This window comes from Dromiciops gliroides, chromosome 4 (genome assembly GCF_019393635.1).
Source record: "Dromiciops gliroides isolate mDroGli1 chromosome 4, mDroGli1.pri, whole genome shotgun sequence".
In the NCBI taxonomy this organism is placed as follows: domain Eukaryota; kingdom Metazoa; phylum Chordata; class Mammalia; order Microbiotheria; family Microbiotheriidae; genus Dromiciops; species Dromiciops gliroides.
This window is the reverse complement of record NC_057864.1, coordinates 34,089,858-34,108,794: the sequence shown is the minus strand read 5'-3', so window position 1 is coordinate 34,108,794 and position 18,937 is coordinate 34,089,858. Positions and strand designations below refer to the sequence as shown.

The 18,937-nt window shown below is 56.2% G+C and overlaps 1 protein-coding gene across 23 annotated transcripts in view; it reads left to right on the top strand.

Annotated features, from left to right (window-relative positions):
* The first annotated feature begins 9,231 nt into the window (after positions 1-9,231).
* Positions 9,232-18,937, top strand: part of PTPRF (protein tyrosine phosphatase receptor type F) — a 95,188-nt gene continuing 85,482 nt past the window's right edge. For 11 of the 23 annotated variants that reach the window (XM_044000493.1, XM_044000483.1, XM_044000480.1 and 8 more), the window contains exons 1-2: positions 9,232-9,356; positions 13,280-13,357. The gene's annotated coding sequence lies outside the window, so the exon portion shown is untranslated. The remainder of the gene's footprint in view (positions 9,357-13,279; positions 13,358-18,937) is intronic. The other 12 variants (XM_044000496.1, XM_044000492.1, XM_044000491.1 and 9 more) reach the window with 4 other exon arrangements.

The following is an 18,937-nucleotide window of genomic DNA, read 5'->3' as shown; positions in this document are numbered from 1 at the left end:
GTGATAGTAGAGGTAAGTCACTGGCATGGGGGGAGGGGGATCAGGGGAACCTCCCTGTGGGTGACTCGAAGGTGGCCAGGAGGCTGAGAAGAGGAAAGAGAACATTTCAGGCAGAGGGATGGAAAATGCCCAGAGTCTGGCAATGGAGCCCATTGTGTGTGCTGTAGGGGAGAAGGAATTGTAAGGAGTGGGAGGGACTTTGAAGGCCAAACAGGGTTTTATACTTGACCCTGGAAGCGAAGTGGTGAGGCCTGCACTTTAGGCCACTGAGTGGAGGCTGGACTGGTGTGGGGAGACATAGGGAAGGAAGACCACCCTGCTACCATTGCAACAATCCAGACCTGATGAGCGGCCACACCAGAATGGAGGAGAGAAGGGAGTGTGAGAGGTGATAGAAGGCAACAGAGTGACTGGGAGGAACCAAGAATGAGATCTAGGTCAGGGGCTTGGTGACTGGGAGGAGGATGGGGGAGTTGGGAAAAGAGGAATGTTAGACATTCTGAGTTTAGGGTTTCTACTCATCCAATGAATCCAATTGGAGATTCGAGTGGAAATCAAGAGGGACATTAGGGCTGGACAGTCACTGTGAGAGTCGTCTGTATTGAGATGACTGTTGAAACCATGGGAACTGATGAGATCAACAAGTGGGACAAGCAGAGGGAGAAGCGAAGAGGGCCCAGGGAAGAGCCTTGAGGGCCACCCTCACTCAGTGGGTGTGACCTGGATCGAGATCAGCAGAGGGAGCTGAATCGTAGTTAAGTAGAAGGAAAACCTCTCAGGGTATCGAGAGGAGGGCTGCGGACAGTGCTGAAGACTGCAGAGAACTCGGCAAGGATGAGGACGGAGAAAAGGCCATTAGTTATGGACCAGGTCACTGGTCACCCTGGAGAGAGCAGTTCAGTTGAGTGACAAGGCTGGGAGCCAGATTGCAGTCAAGAAGAGAGTGAGAGGAAAGGAAGGGAGGACACCTACTGTAGTTGGCTTTCAAAGGGGAGGACAGAGGGGCAGCTTGGTGGCGCAGTGGATAGAGCACCGGCCCTGGATTCAGGAGGACCTGAGTTCAAATCCAGCCTCAGACACTTGACACCTACTAGCTGTGTGACCCTGGGCAAGTCACTTAACCCCCATTGCCTTACCAAAAAAAGGCGGGGGAGAGATGGGATGCTAGCAAGTGGGGATCTATTGGGGATTTTTTGTGGATGGGGGAGACAGGGCATGTTTGTAGGCAGTAGGGAAGCAACTGGTAGATGGGGAGAAACTGAAGATTAGTAAGAGGGAGGATGAGAGGGGACAATGCTGGAGAAGATGGGATGGAAGGGGATCCCTTGTGCATGTGGAGGGGTTGGCCTTGGCAAGGAGACGGGCCCCTTCATGAGAGACGGGGGTTATGGAGGAGATAGAATCCCTGGAAGAAGACTGGCATTAAAAACATGGGTCTTGAGGGCAGCTAGGTGGCCCAGTGGATAAAGCACCAGCCCTGAATTCAGGAGGACCTGAGTTCAAATCTGACCTCAGACACTTAACACTTACTAGCTGTGTGACCCTGGGCAAGTCACTTAACCCCAATTGCCTCACCAAAAAACAAAAACAACACCATTTGCCTGTGGCCGCCCTAAAGATTTAGTCTGCAGTGGAATCGTTTGTAAGATCCTGCCTGTGTCCCATTGGCTGCATCCTCACAGTCTGGATTCCTCTTTAGACTGTTCTCAAGCAATCTGGATGGGTGGTAAAGTAGGTTCCCTTTATGGATTTTTGGTCCTTCACTAGTCTCTGACCTTTGGATGCTCCCCATTCAACAATACCTTTGATGCCCAGATGTGTCTAGCCAGTACCAAAGAACTGTTTTCCCTTCATTCTGGTACACGTCACTTCCCCTCTCTAATGCCTACCACGTAATATAGGCTCACTGATGGGTGAACTGCAACCTAGAATGCAAGTGGCTTTCTCCCCTGCCACATCACACTGTTGGCTCAGCTTCATTTCAAATGAGCTGCCTTCTCCCTATTTCTCCTGTTTTGGTTTTGTAAAGATGATTTTGTAAATCTGCCTGTCTTGAATGTCATTCAGTCTGGAAAAATCTACTTGGATAACATTTAAATAATAACTTTCTTTTCTTTCTTTTCTTTTTTTTTTTTTTTTTTTTTTGGTGAGGCAATTGGGGTTAAGTGACTTGCCCATGGTAACGCAGCTAGTAAGTGTAAAGTGTCTGAGGCCAGACTTGAACTCAGTTCCTCCTGAATCCAGGGCCTGTGCTCTATCCACTCTGCCACCTAGCTGCCCTGAAATAATAACTTTTTGGGGGTCTGGGAATCTAATCAGGTTGGAATCCATCTAATTGCCAGTAATGAAGTATTATCTTCTAGTTCACATCTTTCCATCTTCTCCAGAATAGTCTGAGAGACTACCTTAGGGCACAAAGCACTAGCTCTGGAGTTAGGAAGATCTGAGTTCAAATCCTGCCTCAGATGCTTACTAGCTGTTTGACCCTGGACAAGTTATTTAACCTCCCTGACCCTCAGTTTCCTCACTTGTAAAATGGGGGTAATAATAGTACGTACCACCCAGGGTTATGAGGATCAAGTGAAATAATACTTGTAATGGGTTTTGCAAACCTTAAAGTGCTAGATAAATGCTATTAAAATTATCAGTAGTTGTAAGATCTTAGTAAATTATATCTACAGCATTCTCATCTACTAGTTTAGTGAAGGTCTCCAAAAAAAGGAAACAAGATTAGTCTAGTTGTGATCACTGATTCTTTCTTCAGATGATTACATTCTCTTTGATAATATATTCTCAGATTTCCCCAGGAATTGAGACAAACTCATTTTCCTATAGTTTGCAGACTCTCCTCTCTTCCCTTTTGGAAATTGAGGACATTTGCCCTTTTCCAGTCCTGTCTCTGTGATGTTTCCAATATTATTCAACAGTCCTGCCTGCCAACTCTTGTGACAGAGGCCGTAGTTCACCGGGGCCTGGTCAGCCAGGTGCTTTCCTACTATCTTCTTCCTTATGTTAGGTATTAACTCCTGTTAGTCATATCTCCTTGTGTCCTTCATTGTCCAAAGAGCATTTTCCTTAGCAGAGCAAAATAAGACTGGTGCTCTGACCCTCTCCTCTCCCCCAATATTGCTCAAGTGCCTTTTAGTTTTGCTGGGCAGCCTCAGCTCCCTCTGGCCTTTGACCCTCCTGACACTGATCTCACAGAGAGGACTGGCCCTCTTTCCTTCAGCCATCCTGTCGTTTCCCCCCCCCCTTCCCCCCTCCTTCCATCTTCTGGAGGAGATTCCAAAAACCTAAGGTGGTTGCTTAGAGAGCTCCCTGTGTGTCCTTATCACTTCTCTCTTGTTCCCTCAGAACTTCCTTCTTGAGAGCTCCTGATCCACCTCCTTGGGCTGGATACAGTGTTAGTCCATGGGATCATGACCCTTAGCAGGCCAGAGCGTGGAGGCAAGAGGTCACCAGTCAACTTCTGCCTTGTAACCTTGTAACCTGTAAGCATGCGGTAGACCTGGTCTGATTCTGCCCTCTTCTTAGCACTCCAAAGGAGCTAGCCCTTCCTAGTTTGTCTTCCCCAGCAGACTCTGCTGCCCTAGGCTGCTGAAATGACCCCAGAACTATTCACTTCGGTTTTTTAGATTCTGGAATCCCCCCAAACCTCCTTGACACCTGAGCTTTCCTTATCTGGCCTTTGTCCCCTCTTTCCTGTCTCCACCTCCAGCAGACCCCAAAGGAGAACACAAAGATGGGCTTCAGGGGCCCCTGTTACAAGAAAAAAAAGGAGATTGCCCACTCCTGGGTCTGAGGGACTGGAGTGGGGAGGTGGAGCAGAAATAAAATCTAATTAATTACCCAGCTCCCCTGAAGGACTAACCAACTGTGACAGACACAGCCTGGGGCCTCCTGATAGACTGGGGGCCCTGAATGACTAGGAAGGACTCCTCCAGCCCTCCCAGCCCTCCTTGTTCCCTGTTTGATTCTGTCTTCCCGCAGTCCCAAGTCTGGGCACATGCCTGGCCCAGAGGTATCTCAGCAATGAGAGATTAAAACACTTCGTTCACCCTCCCAAGTCATAATAGCCAGTTCTGCTTCTCTGAGCCACTGCTGGGGCAATGTTTTTAGTTGGAGACCCAGGGAAGAGAGGGGAGGGACCTGGGTCCCGAGGTGGAGAAAAGGAGGATTGCATCTCCAAACTTGGAAGTGCCATCTCTCCTCTAGCACTAGAGGGGGTGGGGGGGGGGAGGAGTAGCTGAGTCCCCTTTCTTAGAGCCCTAGGCCACCAGCACCGTGGGGCCCTGCAGGTGAGACAGCCTCACATCAGACACACCAGGAAAGGAGGGGCTACCCTTTGTCTCAGTTCACAGAGGAGGGGCAGGAATTCCCAGATATCTCCTGTCAGCGCCAACAGAGAATGCCTAGTGTGGAAGTGGCACTAGTAACCCCAAGATCCCCAATTCCCCTCTTCAAATCCACCCCACCCTCACTTCCCTGCCTTGGCTTCAGGTGGACCTATGGACTTTCTGTAAGATGGCCCCGATTCCAGGTCCCACCCAAGCCAAGAGGCAGCTGGGTGATGTGACTCAGAGCCGTGGATTTGGAATTAGGAAGAACAAAGTTCAGATCCCACCTCAGAAGCTTACTAGCTGTGTGATCCTAGGCAAAGCCCCACCTAAATGCTAACTAGTAGTAATGGCAGTGGGAGGTTAGATGTGGAAGGGATGGGCCAGGGGACTCGGGGCTCCCCCGTCCCCCCCCCAGTGGGGCTCCCGTATCTATGAGTTGAAGGGCTGGGCCTCCAGACCAAGGTCTTGGCACAGCGAGAAGAGTATCTTGGGCTCTTCACAAACCTCCCCTGATGTCAATCCTGAGGCAGCCCTGCTCAGCCCTGCTCAGCCCCCCACTCCCACTCCCAGACCGAGAAGAGAACTCCAAGGGTCGGCATTCTTCCTCCGCACCCAGCACACGGGTGGGTGTGTGGAGCCACCCCTCTATGGTGCCCACACTGCACTTTATACGCTGGCACCCATGGCTGTCGCCCACTCCGACACACATAGCGAATGTGTGGGGCCACCCCCTACCCCCCACCCCGGGCGCAGTGCCTACTGTGCCCATCCATGCCTAGCCCAGCTTCCCAGCAGCACTTTATTCACTCACACCCGTGGCCATCCCCCTCTCCAGAGCACAGGTGCCCATGCCACCCGTGCCTCCGAGGAGCCTGCCAGCCTGGCGCCCGTGATGGTCCCTTTGGGAGTCCAGGCGCAGGCCTCTCCAGCTCCATCCCCTGCTCCCGGACGGGCTCTGTCTTGGCCTCTCCACAGACACGAGAGGGCGCCCATGATCCACCTGCGAATTGGGGACTCATAACCTAACCGGAAATAAACCCCGTAGGGATTCCCTTTCCCCCCTCCCCCCAGCCAGTCTACCTTGGCAGCCGCCCTGAACCTCCTCTGCCCCCCTCCCCAGCAGCTTCAGGCCCGGACCCCCATCTTTCCTACACAATCCCACTGCACACGCCCGCTTTGGCCCTGGGAACAGGTGTCCCCAACTGGCCCCACCCGAGCTGAAAGAACTGCCCCTTCACCTCCTCCTGAACCCTCAGGGGCTCCCTTGCCTCAGGAAGAAAATGCAGACTCACAGCCAGAGCAGACCCAGCCTTTGCCCCCACCGACCCCCAGTTCTGCCTCCTTCCTCTGTTGGGAGATCCCCCCCAGGACAGGGAACTTGCTTTGGAGCCTATCCAATCCCCTCCTCCCAGGGGCAGCTCTCATCCTTAGGAAGTTATTCCTGACCTTAGGCCTAAGTCGACCAATCAATAAACATTTATTAAATGCCTATCGTGTGCCAGCAGCATGTGCAGCGCTGGGAATACAGAGAAAGGTAAAAGACAATCCCTACCCTCAAGGAGTTCCCAGTCTAACCAGGGACACAAACAGTCCCATCTGTAGGATTTGAGCTGAGCTTTGAAGGAAGCCAGCAGTCAAAGGTGAAAAAAGAGCGCATTCCAGGTGTGGGGGAGGCAGCAGCCTGGAAGAGCAGGAAAGGCACGAGCCAAGGCTGGGTTCTGCCCTGCCCTCCCCTGCCCTCCCTGCTGCTACTGGGACTGTGTGAGGATGTGTGCATCAGAATGAAGCAGGTGTGTGGGGGAGGAGTGTGGGATTGTCCCCCCCCCCCAGCTTCCTAGTAGCTGCTTGGCATCTTCCTATACAATGCCTGAAGGGTAGAGATTGTCTCACTTTTGTCTTTGTGGCTCAAAGTAAGGACCATGTCGCCAAGTCCCTGGAGAGTCAGCCTAGAAACTGGGAAGGCCTGGAGTCAGGACCAGCCTCTGGCTCGTTTCCCCACTCAGCGCCCCAAGCAGCTCTGGAAGGTGCAGAGCCTGCGCTGGCCTGCACTGGAAGAGGTGTTTCCTCTTCTGGGAGTCCCCTTCTGTCACTGACATCTCAGCTCTAGTCCCAGTCCCAGTTTCCATCCTAGCCCAGCACCTTAACCAGGGTAGGGACTCCCCCACTGAGTGGGTAGAATTGAATGGGTGGGATGGGGCAGTTTTCTCTTGCTCATGGCCCACAGCTTTCTATTTATTTATTTGGTGAGGCAATTGGGGTTGTGACTTACTCAGGGTCACACAGCTAGTAAGTGTTAAGTGTCTGAGGTCGGATTTGAACTCAGGTCCTCCTGAATCCAGGGCCGATGCTCTATCCACTGTGCCACCTAGCTGCCCCTGGGTTCTGCTTTCTAACGGGCATTTCTCACACCCAGCTTTCATCACCCCTGAGTCTGGCTACTGCAAGAGTTTGCTGGTCTCTCCCCTTCTGATCCACGCTCCCATTTGCTGCCTATGTGATATTTCTAAAGGGCAACTCTCCTCTTCTATAACTTCCAATGGTTCCCTACTGCCTTGAAAATTGACAGTCATCTCCTGTTGGGCTTCTAAAGTCCTTCATAGCCTGGCCTCAACCTTCTCATGCAGGACCGCATTCCCACCTCATGGAATCCTGGATTTCCTTCAAAAGTCTATGCAGGAGGGACAGCTAGGTGGCGCAGTGGATAGAGCGCCAGCCCTGGAGTCAGGAGGACCTGAGTTCAAATTCGGTCTCAGACACTTGACACTTAATAGCTGCGTGACCCTGGACAAGTCACCTAACCCCAATTGCCTCACCAAAAAAAAAAAAAAAAAAGTCTATGCAGGGGCAGCTAGGTGGCACAGTGGATAAAACACTGGACCTGGATTCAAGAGGATCTGAGTTCAAATGTGATCACAGACACTTGACACTTACTAGCTGTGTGACCCTGGGCAAGCCACTTAACCCACATTGCCCTGAAAAAAAAAAGGTCTATGCAAACAGGGGCAGCTAGGTGGCGCAGTAGATAAAGCATAGGCCCTGGATTCCAGAGAACCTGAGTTCAAATTTGACCTCAGACACTTGACACTAGCTGTGTGACCCTCATTGCCCCCCCCCCACAAAAGTCTATGCAAACACCATGCTCTGCTTGGTGTTTCCAATGACTTCCCCCAAAAGAATGTAAACCCCTTGAAGGCAGGGATTGTCTTTCTGCTTGTATTTTACTTAGCACGGTGCCTGGCACATGATAAGGGTTTGTTCCCTGACTGATGGAAGGCTTTTCTTATCTCCCACCTCCACCTTTGCCCCCAGGCTGCTAGTGTCTCTGCTACCCCTCACCAGCTCACCATCAATCACCTTGCATCGATTTTTGGTCAGAGGCCATTCTGATTCTGGGACAGAGTATATGCTGGGGCGAGGATTGGGGAGGGGGGAGAGATAGGGGATGGTTCTTTTTTTGTCTTTGTACCCTCGGTGCTTAGCACAGAGTAGGTGTTTAATAAATTTTCCTTGTTTGGTTAATTGATCATTTATTTTAATCCTTTGAAAACTGGAGGAATCAACCAGAGGAAATCCCATCCTGCCTCTGATTGGGGGGAGGGGGTTGCAGTGGTAGGAGAAATGATGGGAGCCTTCGAGGGAAGTGACTCCCTGATCCTAGTTTGTGAAATCTAGGCATCGGCAGGCCTGCACCCTAGGTGTGGGGAGAGTGGACTGCAAGGGGGTCAGAGGGAGGACAAAGAGGATTGTTTGAAGTTCCACAGGGGAGATCAGCCCAGGAGGGGATGGGAGAAGCTCAACAAGTCTGAGAGCACAAAGGGAAAAAATTCCGAGGAGGAAAAAGGGAATTTGTCTGAAGAGACCAATGTGAATACACAGGGACCTCCCCAGCCCACCAGCTGAGGGAAGATGGAAGCGGGAGGGGCAGGTACCAGGGATACAAGTGTGGCACAGCCCGGCTCCACTCCAGGGGCTGAGGTTAACCTGCTAGGGGAAGGGGGGGGGGGCGTTTAGGACAACAAAGGGGCTGGATTTATTATTTTCTAAGTTCTCCTGGAGACAAGAAGAGGCTGAGAGGAAGCTTGGCCCTGCTCGCTCGGAGGGCACCCTGGTAACTGAAGGGTAGCTAAGGGCAGGGCCGAGTTCCAAGCGCTCGGTTCCTGCTCGGCGTCTGGTTTCTTTGTCTGGAGACTCATCTCTGGACCATAAGGGAGAGGACAAGGACGGATGCCGGGGATCAGGAAGGAAGCACTGGGAGAAGCCGGGGCTGCGCGGGAGGAGGCGAACACCTGAAGCAGGTGAACGACCCCGCCCCCTCCGCGAGTCCGGGAGCCAGGGGCGCCGGGGAGGACGAACCCCCCTTCTCCATCACTCGGTGAGATTTGAGGGAGCCCGGAGACCCGGCTTTGGAGCCGATAGGGGGAGAGGCACGAAGGGCCCGCGTGGCCCCGAGGGAAAGGCCCCCTGCGAGATCAGGGGGCTCGCCCGAGAAAGGTCCGCGGGCTCGCTCTGGCCGGCCCGGGTCGGCGCCCGGGAGGCAGGTGGGGGCTCTCGGCCCAATCCCCCGGTGTCCCCCAAAGTAGCCTGGGGAGGGGCTGGGGGGGACTGCGAGCGGAGGCGGGCCCAGCCCCGGCCCCCTTCTTCTCCCCCTGCGGGTCAGGCCTGGGTCGGCACGCCGTGGCGGGGGAGGTCCCTGCCCGCGCCCAGAGCGCACATGCGGTGAACCCCGCGCGCACCGACCCCGCTCCCCGAGCCTCAGCCGGCGAGTGGGGGCGCGCGCGCGAGGGCGGGGACGCGCACGGCGCTCGGGGACGCGCACGGCCGCCGGGCACGCGGGCGAGGAGGAGGAGGCGGCGGCGGCGGCGGCGGCGGCTCGGCTCGCGGGCTGGGCTGGGCTGGCGCTCCAGAGGCCGGACCGGCGGGTGGACGGGCACGGGGCCCGGGGCGCGGGGAGCCCGAGTAGGGCGGCCATGCGGAGCGGGGGCGCGGGGGCTCGCGGCAGCAGGAGCAGCAGCGCGGGTGAGTACGGCCCCCCGCGTCCGTGTCTTCCCGTGGGGGCCGTGGCCGTGGCCGCCGACGGGGGGGAGGGGAGGGAAGAGGAGAGGAACGGGGAGGGGGCGCGCGTCCTGGCCGGTCACTCCACCCCACCGCCGCCTCCCCTGCTCCCCCCTCCCCGTGAGCGCGCCCCCGGGCTCCGACCCCCCCCCTCCCCGCCACCTCCCCGCCACCTCCCCGCGTGTCCGCGCCCGCCCTGTGTCCGTGCCCGCGGCCAGGGCCCGGGCGGGGCCCGCGAGAGGCAAAGTCCTCGAGGCCCTCCCCCCTCTTCGGGGCACGTGCGGAGTGGGGGGGCAGGGGCGCCCTGCCTCTCGGGGTGGGGGGGCGTCTCTGGGAGTCTCGGTCCCCGTTCCCCCTCCCCCCCGGCGCCCGCGCGCAGGAATGCCGCCCCTCCGGCTTTTCCAGCCCGGCCGGCCCCGCCCCCTGCCCCGCCCCGCCGGCCCGGGCTACCTGAGGGGGGAGGGCACGGCTGATGTGGGGGGCTGGGGCGAGCCAGAGGAGGAGGAGGAGGAGGAGGGGCGGGGGTAGGGGTGGCCCCTCCCGCCGGGGGGCCAGCCGACCAGTCCCCCCGCCGCCTCCCCCCTCATCCTAGGCGGGGGCGGGTGGGGGAATACGGGGGACTCGGAGGTGGATGGGGAGCCATGGAGGCTTCTTGAGCAGGGGTGGGCCGGGGGACGTGGGCTGAGCTACTCGAGGGGAGAGAGTGCGGGTGGGAGGCCTGCACCTGGGACCTACGGGAAGGAGAGGGAAGAAAGGCTCGGAACTGGCACTGGATTGGGGGGGGGGGCGGGCAGGGCACTGAGGCTGCAGCCCCCAAGACTGACCAGGAGGAGGGGACGGTCAGGGGCAGAAGGGTGGCCGAGCCTGGTTTGGACAGGGTTTGGATGCAGGTGGGCACACGGAGAGCCCCCCTCCTCTCCCCTCCTGGTTGGGGCTGGTGCTGGGTGGGTTGGGCTCGGCCCCAGGGAGGCTCAGAATTTACAAGAGCCAGTCTGCCCAGTGCCCAAAGTCAAAGCCTCCCCAGGGAGGCTCGGAGCAAGCTGGCCTCTGGTGGGAGAACAGTAGACCCCTCCAGACTGGGCCTTCCCAGGAAGCCCTCTGGGAATGGGGAGCTCACTACTTACTGAGGCAGCCCCATCTCCTTCTAGATCTCCCTTTGCAACCCCTCCTGTCCCCACTGTGGTTGTTTCTTCTGTGCTCTGGGGACCAAGCAGAACAGCGTTGGAGCCTTATTTAAAAGACCTGGAGACCAGCTCCTGTTGGCTCTGAGCCTTCTCTCCCAAAGTTCCTTTCATCCATCCTTCCTTCACCCAGTCTCAAAGCCCTTCACTGCCCTCCTGGTCACCCTCCCAGCGGCTCCCCACCTTCTCAGGGTCCTTAGTGAACTAGGTAACTCCAGCCTCAGCGCTGTGCTCTGCCTGGGGAGGAGAGAACAGGGACCTCCTGGGCCTGAATCTCTGTGTTCTGAGGACCAGTCCCACTCCCCAAGGGAGGGAAGACTTGGTTTTATTCAGCCACAGGTACCCTCCAGCACTAAAGGGGCACATGCCACTTCTTCCTTGTTGGCTCCAGGTGGCCGCTGATACCCCCAGATCTTTTTCATGTGAACTGTTCTCTCTAGCCATGCCTTCCCCTGCCTTGGACTTTTTGGTGGCTTTTTTCCTTTTTTTCCAATCCAAGTGCAGGACTTGCCCTTTTTAGTAGATGCACAAGCTCATTGGTTGGCTGAAACTCTTTTCATTCAGTGCTGCTCTTGGCCATAGCCCTCCAGAGAGGAGCTGTGGGCAGAGGGAAGGACCTAGAGTCAAGAAGACCTGGGTGCAAATCCTTTCTCAGGCACTTACTAGCTGTATGACCCTGGGCAAGTCACCTCCCTTCTCTGAGTCTCAGTATCCTCATCTGTAAAATGTGGGGCTTAGATATTGTTTAACCAAGCCGAGTATACTACAAATTTATGTTATCTGCACTCAACAGAGCCTTCACCACAACAAGCCAATCCTTTCATAAAACGTGGGGCTTAGCCTTAGTGGTCTCCAAGGTGCTTTCTAGTTCTGAATCTGTGCTCCAGGCCTTTTTTCTCCAGTCCTTTTTCCTACTCCCGGTCCCTTTGGGATCCTACTTTTTGCCCCTAGAAGGTTCCCCATCCCTCCTGTTGCTGTTTCACTTGGGGTGCTCTCTCTCTGTCTCTGCACAAGTCAGTATCAAGCAGCAATGGGCCCCAGACCGTCTCAGGAGGGCTCTGCAAAGGGGGATCTAGAAGGAGATGGGACTGCCTCCCAGCCATCTGACCAGCCTTGCCCCCTCCCCCCTTCCTCCACAGCGGCCCTCATTTGCCAGAATACCATGACCCTTTGCTCAGCTCTCCATAGCATCCTCCTGAGTGTCCAGTGCAGTGACCTTAGAAAAGGAAGCAGCGTGGGTCAGTGGAGCCCAGGCTCATGGACCATCCCCCACCCCAAACCTCCCAGAGTCTCTCCAGAAGCTGGGTTAGGTCTCTGCTCCACACCCTGCAGACTTGCATCATCTTTGGGCCTCCCCAAGGGGGGCATTTAACGTCTTTCAGTCAATCTGTTTTTAAGCATTTATTAAGCACTTACTATATGCTAAAAGTGAAGGAAAGTTTAAAAAAAAAAATTGACACTGCTGTCACATTCCTCTACTTGAGGAAGGCAAAAATCTGATCATATCATGTCCCTCTTGTGGCTCCCTAGTACTGCCTCTGGGCTTGGCATTCCAAGCTCCCACTTCCCTTTCCCAAGTGATTTCTGATGACTTCCTTCCCTCTGGCTGTGTCCTCACACCTCCCTCCCTCCTTCCTCCTCTCTCTGCTGGATCGGACTCCGCCCCTGACACTTACTAGCTGCTGGGTGACCCCGGCAGGTTTGGGGCCCCCTGAGCCTCCATGGCCTTGCTTACAGAATGAGACTGAACCACCTGGAGGCTCATCTGTGGGAGGCTCGTCTGTGGGTGCTGTGGTGGCTGCAGTGGTGGCAGCTGCTGTCCTTACCTTAATGGGAACCTTTCTCACCCTTTGGGACCCAGCTGGGAGAAGGGACTCGGGAAATCAAGTCATGGAGGCTGGAAGGAACTGTGTGTGCTAGGGATGGATGGTGGCCTGGCGGGGGGACACTTGGGTGTGTTGGGGAGGGAAGAGTTTGAAGGCCGGTCTAAAACTTAATCCTGGGGCAGCTGGAGCCATGGACAGTGAGGTTCAGGGCAGGTTAATTGGGCCTTTCTGGGGGAGAGGGTGGGGGATGAGGCTTGGTCTTTGGGCTGTGAGAGAGCTCTGTCCTCAGTCAGTGGGGAGCCTCCGCTCAGTCTTGTTTGTGAATCTAGGCAGCGGGCGGGCCCGGGGCTGAGATCGATGGCTGCCTGGGGGGTGCTCAGGTGCTGACGTCCAGCACAGGAAGACAGATGCCCGTGGAAAGCAGAGCTTAGAGCAGAGCAGGGGCGGCGGGCGTTTAGTGCTGAGGGGCCGGGCTACAGAGACCCCAAGGCTGGTGATTTGGCCAGTCCGCCTTACCAGCCATCCATCCTGAAGCTGCTCTGGGGGCGGAGGGGCTGGGGCAGGGGGTAGCAGTCACACCCCTGGAGGATGGGAGTCTGGGTCACTTTTTGGCTGGCCAGAGCTCCCTACCCTGTGATCCCTCTTGGTACCTAGTGAAGGGGGGAGGGGGAGTGGGGCCACTGCCAAACTGGGGTCTCCCAGGGTGGAAGGAATGTAGACTGCATGGCCCAGCATTTAGGGACCCCCAGTTCAGATCCTCTTCCTCCAGATCCTGAGCCTCTCCAGCTACAAGTGCTTTGGCCACATCATCTGGGGTGGGGACCTCAGGCTTCTTTGATTAACAGAGGCCTAACTCCTGTGTCCTTTTCTGTCTCTGCAGGAATGAATCAGGGACCCCCAGCTCCAAGCCAGGCCTCTCAGGCATCTGTGCAGTAAAGGTGACAGATTGAAGACTCAGGTGAGTACGGCACAGCTGGACTCTGTGCCCTGGCAGTGACTGGGGGCCTGAATGCCAGGAAGTGTGTTTGTTCTCTCTGGGTAGGAGGGAGCCACTGAAGTTCATTGAGTGACATGCACTCTAGGGAATTGCTTTGGCAGCCAAGCGGAAAGAGTGGCTAGAGGTTGGCTGCCCCCCGGCTGGTGTTGCCATAGTCCAGGGGGAGGCCATGAGGGCCTTGCACCCAAGCAGTGGCCGTGAGAGTGGAGGGTACAGGCTATTGTCAGGAAACAGGCATTTATTAAGTGCTTGCTGTGTGCTAGTATCTGTGCACAGCCCTTCCCTTCAAGAGGTTACATTCTAACGAAGGAAAGTGACACAGGAAGTCCTAAAGATGAGAGGGGCAGAGGAGAGGCCAGGGCCGGGGCCAGACGATCCTAGGGCTGCGTCACGAGTGCGGAGTGTTGAGGGGCAGGGGAGAAAGCTGAGGTCTAGAGGGGGAAAATAACCCACCACAGGTCACATGGGGAAGGGAAGCAGAGGGAAGGGGCCTGTCTGTGGCATCTGCCACCTGCCTGGCCCTGGGCTAAGCCCCTCTACAAATAGCAGTTAGTCCTTACAGTGACCTTGGGAGGCAGGTGCGATTGTGCTCTGCATTCTGCAGCGAGGAACCTGAAGCAAGCAGAGGTTAAATGACTTGCCCAGGGTCACACGGCTAGATTTGAGCTCAGGTCTTCCTGACTCCAAGGCCCAGTGTTCTTTCCACTGCACCATACCACTAAGGAGTAAGTGGCATTGCCAAGCCAGGCCTCTGGCTGCAGACCTGGCACTCCTTCTATTGCCCCACGAGGCCCCTCTGCCAGGCTTCGGCTGCAGCCAGTGCAGGGCCTTTGGGGGCTGGAGACCTGGTGAAAGGCAGATTTGTGGAGGCTCTGAATGCAAACCTAAGAACCCTAATCTTCAGTATCCCGGCCTCTACTCAAAGACCTCCAGGGATGGAGAACTTCCCCCCTTCCAAAGCTCTTGTTTTCCTGACACGGGCCTCCGTTTGTCTCACTGAGGCTCTCCCCACCTCTGGGCTCAGTCACAAAAGGATGGTTCCCTCCCTTGGCATCTTTCCTCAGGTCTTACACCACTGTGTCCCCTTCCCCTCTCAGCCAGACCCTTGCCAGGAAGGCTGTTCACCATGAGCCCCATTTCTCTCCATTTAACCTCCCCCATCACCCCCTTCTTCATTTTTTTTTTTTAGTGAGGCAATTGGGGTTAAGTGACTTGCCCAGGGTCACACAGCTAGTAAGTGTTAAGTGTCTAAGGCCAGATTTGAACCCAGGTACTCCTGACTCCAGGGCTGGTGCTCTATCCACTGTGCCACCTAGCTGCCCCTATCACCCCCTTCTTTACTCTCATCTGGGAGGAGGCTTGGGAGCCAGCTTCCGCCCTCGCCCCCTCACCTTCTCCAGGCTTGAGCCCTTCTAGTCACCCCCTCTGCTTAGTCCCTCCTTCCCCATTACTTTCCACCAAGCCCAGGTCTTCTCCCCCGACTCTGCTGTCCCCCAAACTGTCATCATCACCCGCCCATCCATGGGCCCCTAGGTCTCTTGGAAAGGCTGCATCTGTGCTCCCTTCCTCTGCCCCACCGAGTGCGGCTTCCTACCTGGCCACCAGCGACCCTAGCTTTGAAAGTTTTACTGCTACCTCTTGTCTGAGTGGCCGTGTCCCCACCTCGAACCTGAGCCTTCCCTAAAAGCAATTAAGCAATTGTGTTTGCAACTCTGCACACCTCCAAGTCTCCTGGGTCTCCTCCATTGTAAGGAAGGAGCTTGGTCATTATAATTACACACCCTAATCATCTCTTAATTGGACTGCCTTTTGTGTCTCCTCCTCCCTCTGACAACATTTGATTCTGCCCCCAGTCCCCATTCCCTCATCTGACCCTGTCCACCCCAGCCCCCCACCCTTGTCCCCACCTTACCTGCCCCTTTCAGTCTCCTTTGCTGTCTCATTGTATGACACCCCCGCCCCAGGCCTGTCCCTGGGCCTTCTCCTCTTCCTCCTCCACACCCCCTCCCTTGTTAGCTTCCCTATGCTCAGTTGTCATCCCTCAGTAGAGGGCTGCCTGGTCAGGAGGCATTTTGGCAGCATTGAGTCCAATCCCCAGCTCCACAGGAAATGCCTTTCCAACCTCCTCAACTAGTGGACATCCAGCCTCTGTTGGGGAGCTCATCATGTCAGGGCATCCCAGGCCACTCAGGGACAGTCTCATGGTGAAGGAAGTTTTCCTGACGTCCAGTTTGAATTGGCCTTCCCATGACACAGCCCCTTCATCTCCTTGAAGGCTCTTGAGCCTTCCTGAGATGTCTCTGCTCCCTGACCCTTCATCTGACGAGTGGAAGACATGCTCTGGAGTCCCTTCCCCAGCCAAGTCTCCCCCTCTAAATGCTGTTCAGCCCTCCGAGGCCCTTCCTAAATGCTGGTGCCTCTAGGTGAGGCCTGTCCAGGGCAGAGGACAGAAGCACACTCCCTGCCCTCCTGGAAGCCGGCTGAATTGTTCAGACTCCCCTTTGGTTTCTTCACTGCCTCATCCTGCTGATGACTCACTGAGCTTGTGGGCCTTTGAGACCCCAGAGGCTTTGGGGGCATGCTGCTGCCTAGCCAGACCCTCCCCCGTCACCTGTCCTTGTGGCATTGACTCCTTGAGCCCAGGCCTCAGACTTTACATTTGACCTTATTTAGTTCCATGTCCTTAGGGCTAGGCCAGCATTCTAGCTTACAAAGACCCTTTTTTGGGTCCTGACTCCATCATGTATCAGCTCCCCAGCTCTGTGCCATCTGTGAATCGGCGAGCCTGCCAGCTCCACCCTTCACCAAGTCACAGGCAGGTCCCTGGGTCTTCTACTACAGCCCTCCCCCTCCTCAGAGAGAGGACATCAGCCTTGGTCCAGATCACCGGATCTTGCTGTTGTGGCCGCACGTTTCCATATCGTTTGTTCGCAGGAATTGTGTGAAAGTCTTAGATGTCACTAAAATCGGGGCAGGCGGGAGCCCCAGCCTTCCCTCCCCTCCTGGCCCAGGGACCTAAAGGGAGATGAGCTTGGTCCGGCATGACCTGCTGGCCGGCCAGACTGATTCTCTGTGGTCCCCGCTTCCTTTTCTAGACAGTTATTGGCCATCCCTTTACATCTATTCTGGAATTTTCCCAGGAATCAGTTACCCACACTGACCTCTTGTTTTCAGATTCAGGTCGGCTTTTGCCCTTCTCCAAGCCCACGGAGCCTCTCTTGTTCTCATCATTCTTGCTCTTTCTGAGGTCCCTGATAGGGGGCCCGCCGGATACCCCATCAGCCCTTTTTATTCAAGGCCCAGAGATCTAGCTTGAATTCCTAGGGTCCAAGTTTGGGGATGTGGGCTCAGAACAGACAGAGATTGGTTCTGCATATTGGGGAGCATGGGGGAGATGGGTTCTTAGCTTTGACTGGGGCTGCCTTAGATAAAGTCCTGGCCAGTGGAAACAGGCGATGAGGTAGATGCTTCTCCCTATCCCTGTACACCCTGGCTGGGCAACCTGGGGTCGGCCTCAGCCCCAGACTCACTACAAGCCCAGATTCAGGCTCATCCTGGTGGCCCTTCTAGCCATGTCCGTGTGGCAGATGACACATATATCACTCAGTTTTGCTGCCCCCAAATCAGAAATTAAACATCCATACTGAATCAAGAAGTGAGTGAGGGGGGAGCCGGTGCAGCAGAAGTATGTGTGTGGGGAGCAGGGCAACAGGACTGGGCTGGACTTGTGCTCAGGGACTTGGCTGCAGGGAGTTCCCAGTCAGGTCCCCCCAAAAAACTCAAATGAGGAAGAGATGCAGAATCATGGCATAGGGCCATGTTGGGGCAGGGCACTCATCCTGCAGAAGGGCAGAAAGGGTCGCAGGCCTGTCGTCCAGGGTCTGGTGGCTGCTGGAGGGAATCAGGGCCTGGTGATTGGGGGACTGAGGAGTGAGGGTGAGGGCCATGGTCACAAACACCACCGGCCGCCCTGTAATGGGAGCCAGTGGAGGGCAGAGGGTGCAGTGGGTTATGGGAATGGCTTAGGCAGTGGGGGAATGAGGAGTGAAGCACCAGAGCAGGGGAGGGAAGAGATAGCCAGTGCCTTAGGGCCGTGGGGCTAGGGTTACCCTGGTCAGGGGAGGCCTCTCCTCTTCTGGGGCCAGAGGGAAGAGAGGTGGAGGGGTCCCAGCGCTGGGACGTTTGGAGCTTGGATGTTGGGGGAGGGACTGAAGACCAGTTGAAGGGAAGGTTTCCTGGGTGTCTCTAGGGCAATGATCTGGGCCCCTCCCCTCCCCCTCCCCAGCACTCCGTTGGTGACCTCATCAGCCCTGAACAGATGATTCTCTGTCTGTTTATCCAGCCCTAACCTCTCTCCTGACCTCCAGTCCAAATCACAGCTGCCTTTTGGGTATCTGGAACTAGATGTCTCATAAACACCTAAATCTTAGCCTGTCCAAAGGCAGCCTCATGGTCCTTCTCCCTGGTCCCCTCTTCCAGCCCTCCCCCTGCCATCTGTTGTCAGTGGCAGCCTGCTCATCCTGTCACTGCCCCACCCAGCCAGCCCCAAGCCCCTGGCCTCTCACCTTGGGCCCTCAGCTTCTGAAAGTACCAAGTTCACTGTGTCACTCCTCTGTTCAAGAAGCTTCACTAGCTCCCTCTTGCTTCAAATGCGACCTCTACTGTGCATTTAAAGTGCTTTCCAGCTTGACTTCAGTCTCCCGTACAAGCATGCATGCATGCACACACGCTGTACAAGATGGGCATTTAGCAGGCACTTAAGGCAGAGCGGTCACTAGTCAGGGCAAGTCAGACAGGGGGCACAGCCGGGAGGCCGGGGCCCCTGGATTGAGGACTCCTTGTTGGGGAGTCAGGTGTTTCTTACACCTGACTGGGAAGGTAGGAGGGGCCAGCTCCTGGAAGGCTCCAAATGGCAGAGAATTGTGTGTTTGCTCCCAGAGGCAGTAGAGGGTGGCACGTTCAGGCCTGCGCTCAGGTGGCTGAGGACTTGGGCAGGCAGACCCCCCCCCAGCAGTCAGGTGGCAGGGGAGGGGCACGTCTGAGACATGGCCTGGGCCATGGCGAGTGGGCATAAGGGAGGGAGGGGGGACATTGACTGGACATCCAGGCGTGAGGGAGAAGAGGCAGGTGGGGGTTGGGCCAGGAGGGGCAGATTCAGTGGTGAAACAGCCTCCCCGGCCTGCCCAGGTCGTCATCCTTTGCTCCTGGGGGCCGCCCCTTCTCCCCTCTGCCTCTTGGAGCCCCTCATGTCCCTCAAGAGTCTGCCCAGCACGGCCCTTTTCTGATGCTGCCTCCCTGCCGGGCATAGCTGGTCTCTGTCCCTGTCATCCCTCTGGTAGAGTGGAAGCTCCCCCAGGACAGGGGCCGTATGGCTCTTGCCTGGGCAGCCTCTAGGCCCAGCCCAGAGCCCAGCACTCAGTAGCTGCCTGATAGCTGTTTAATTGAATGGGGGTGTGGCAAGAAGCAATGGGGCGGAGGGTCAGCCGTGAGGGGCCGGCTGCCCATTCCCGGGGTCAGCCCCGCTGAGCTGCTTGGCTCGGC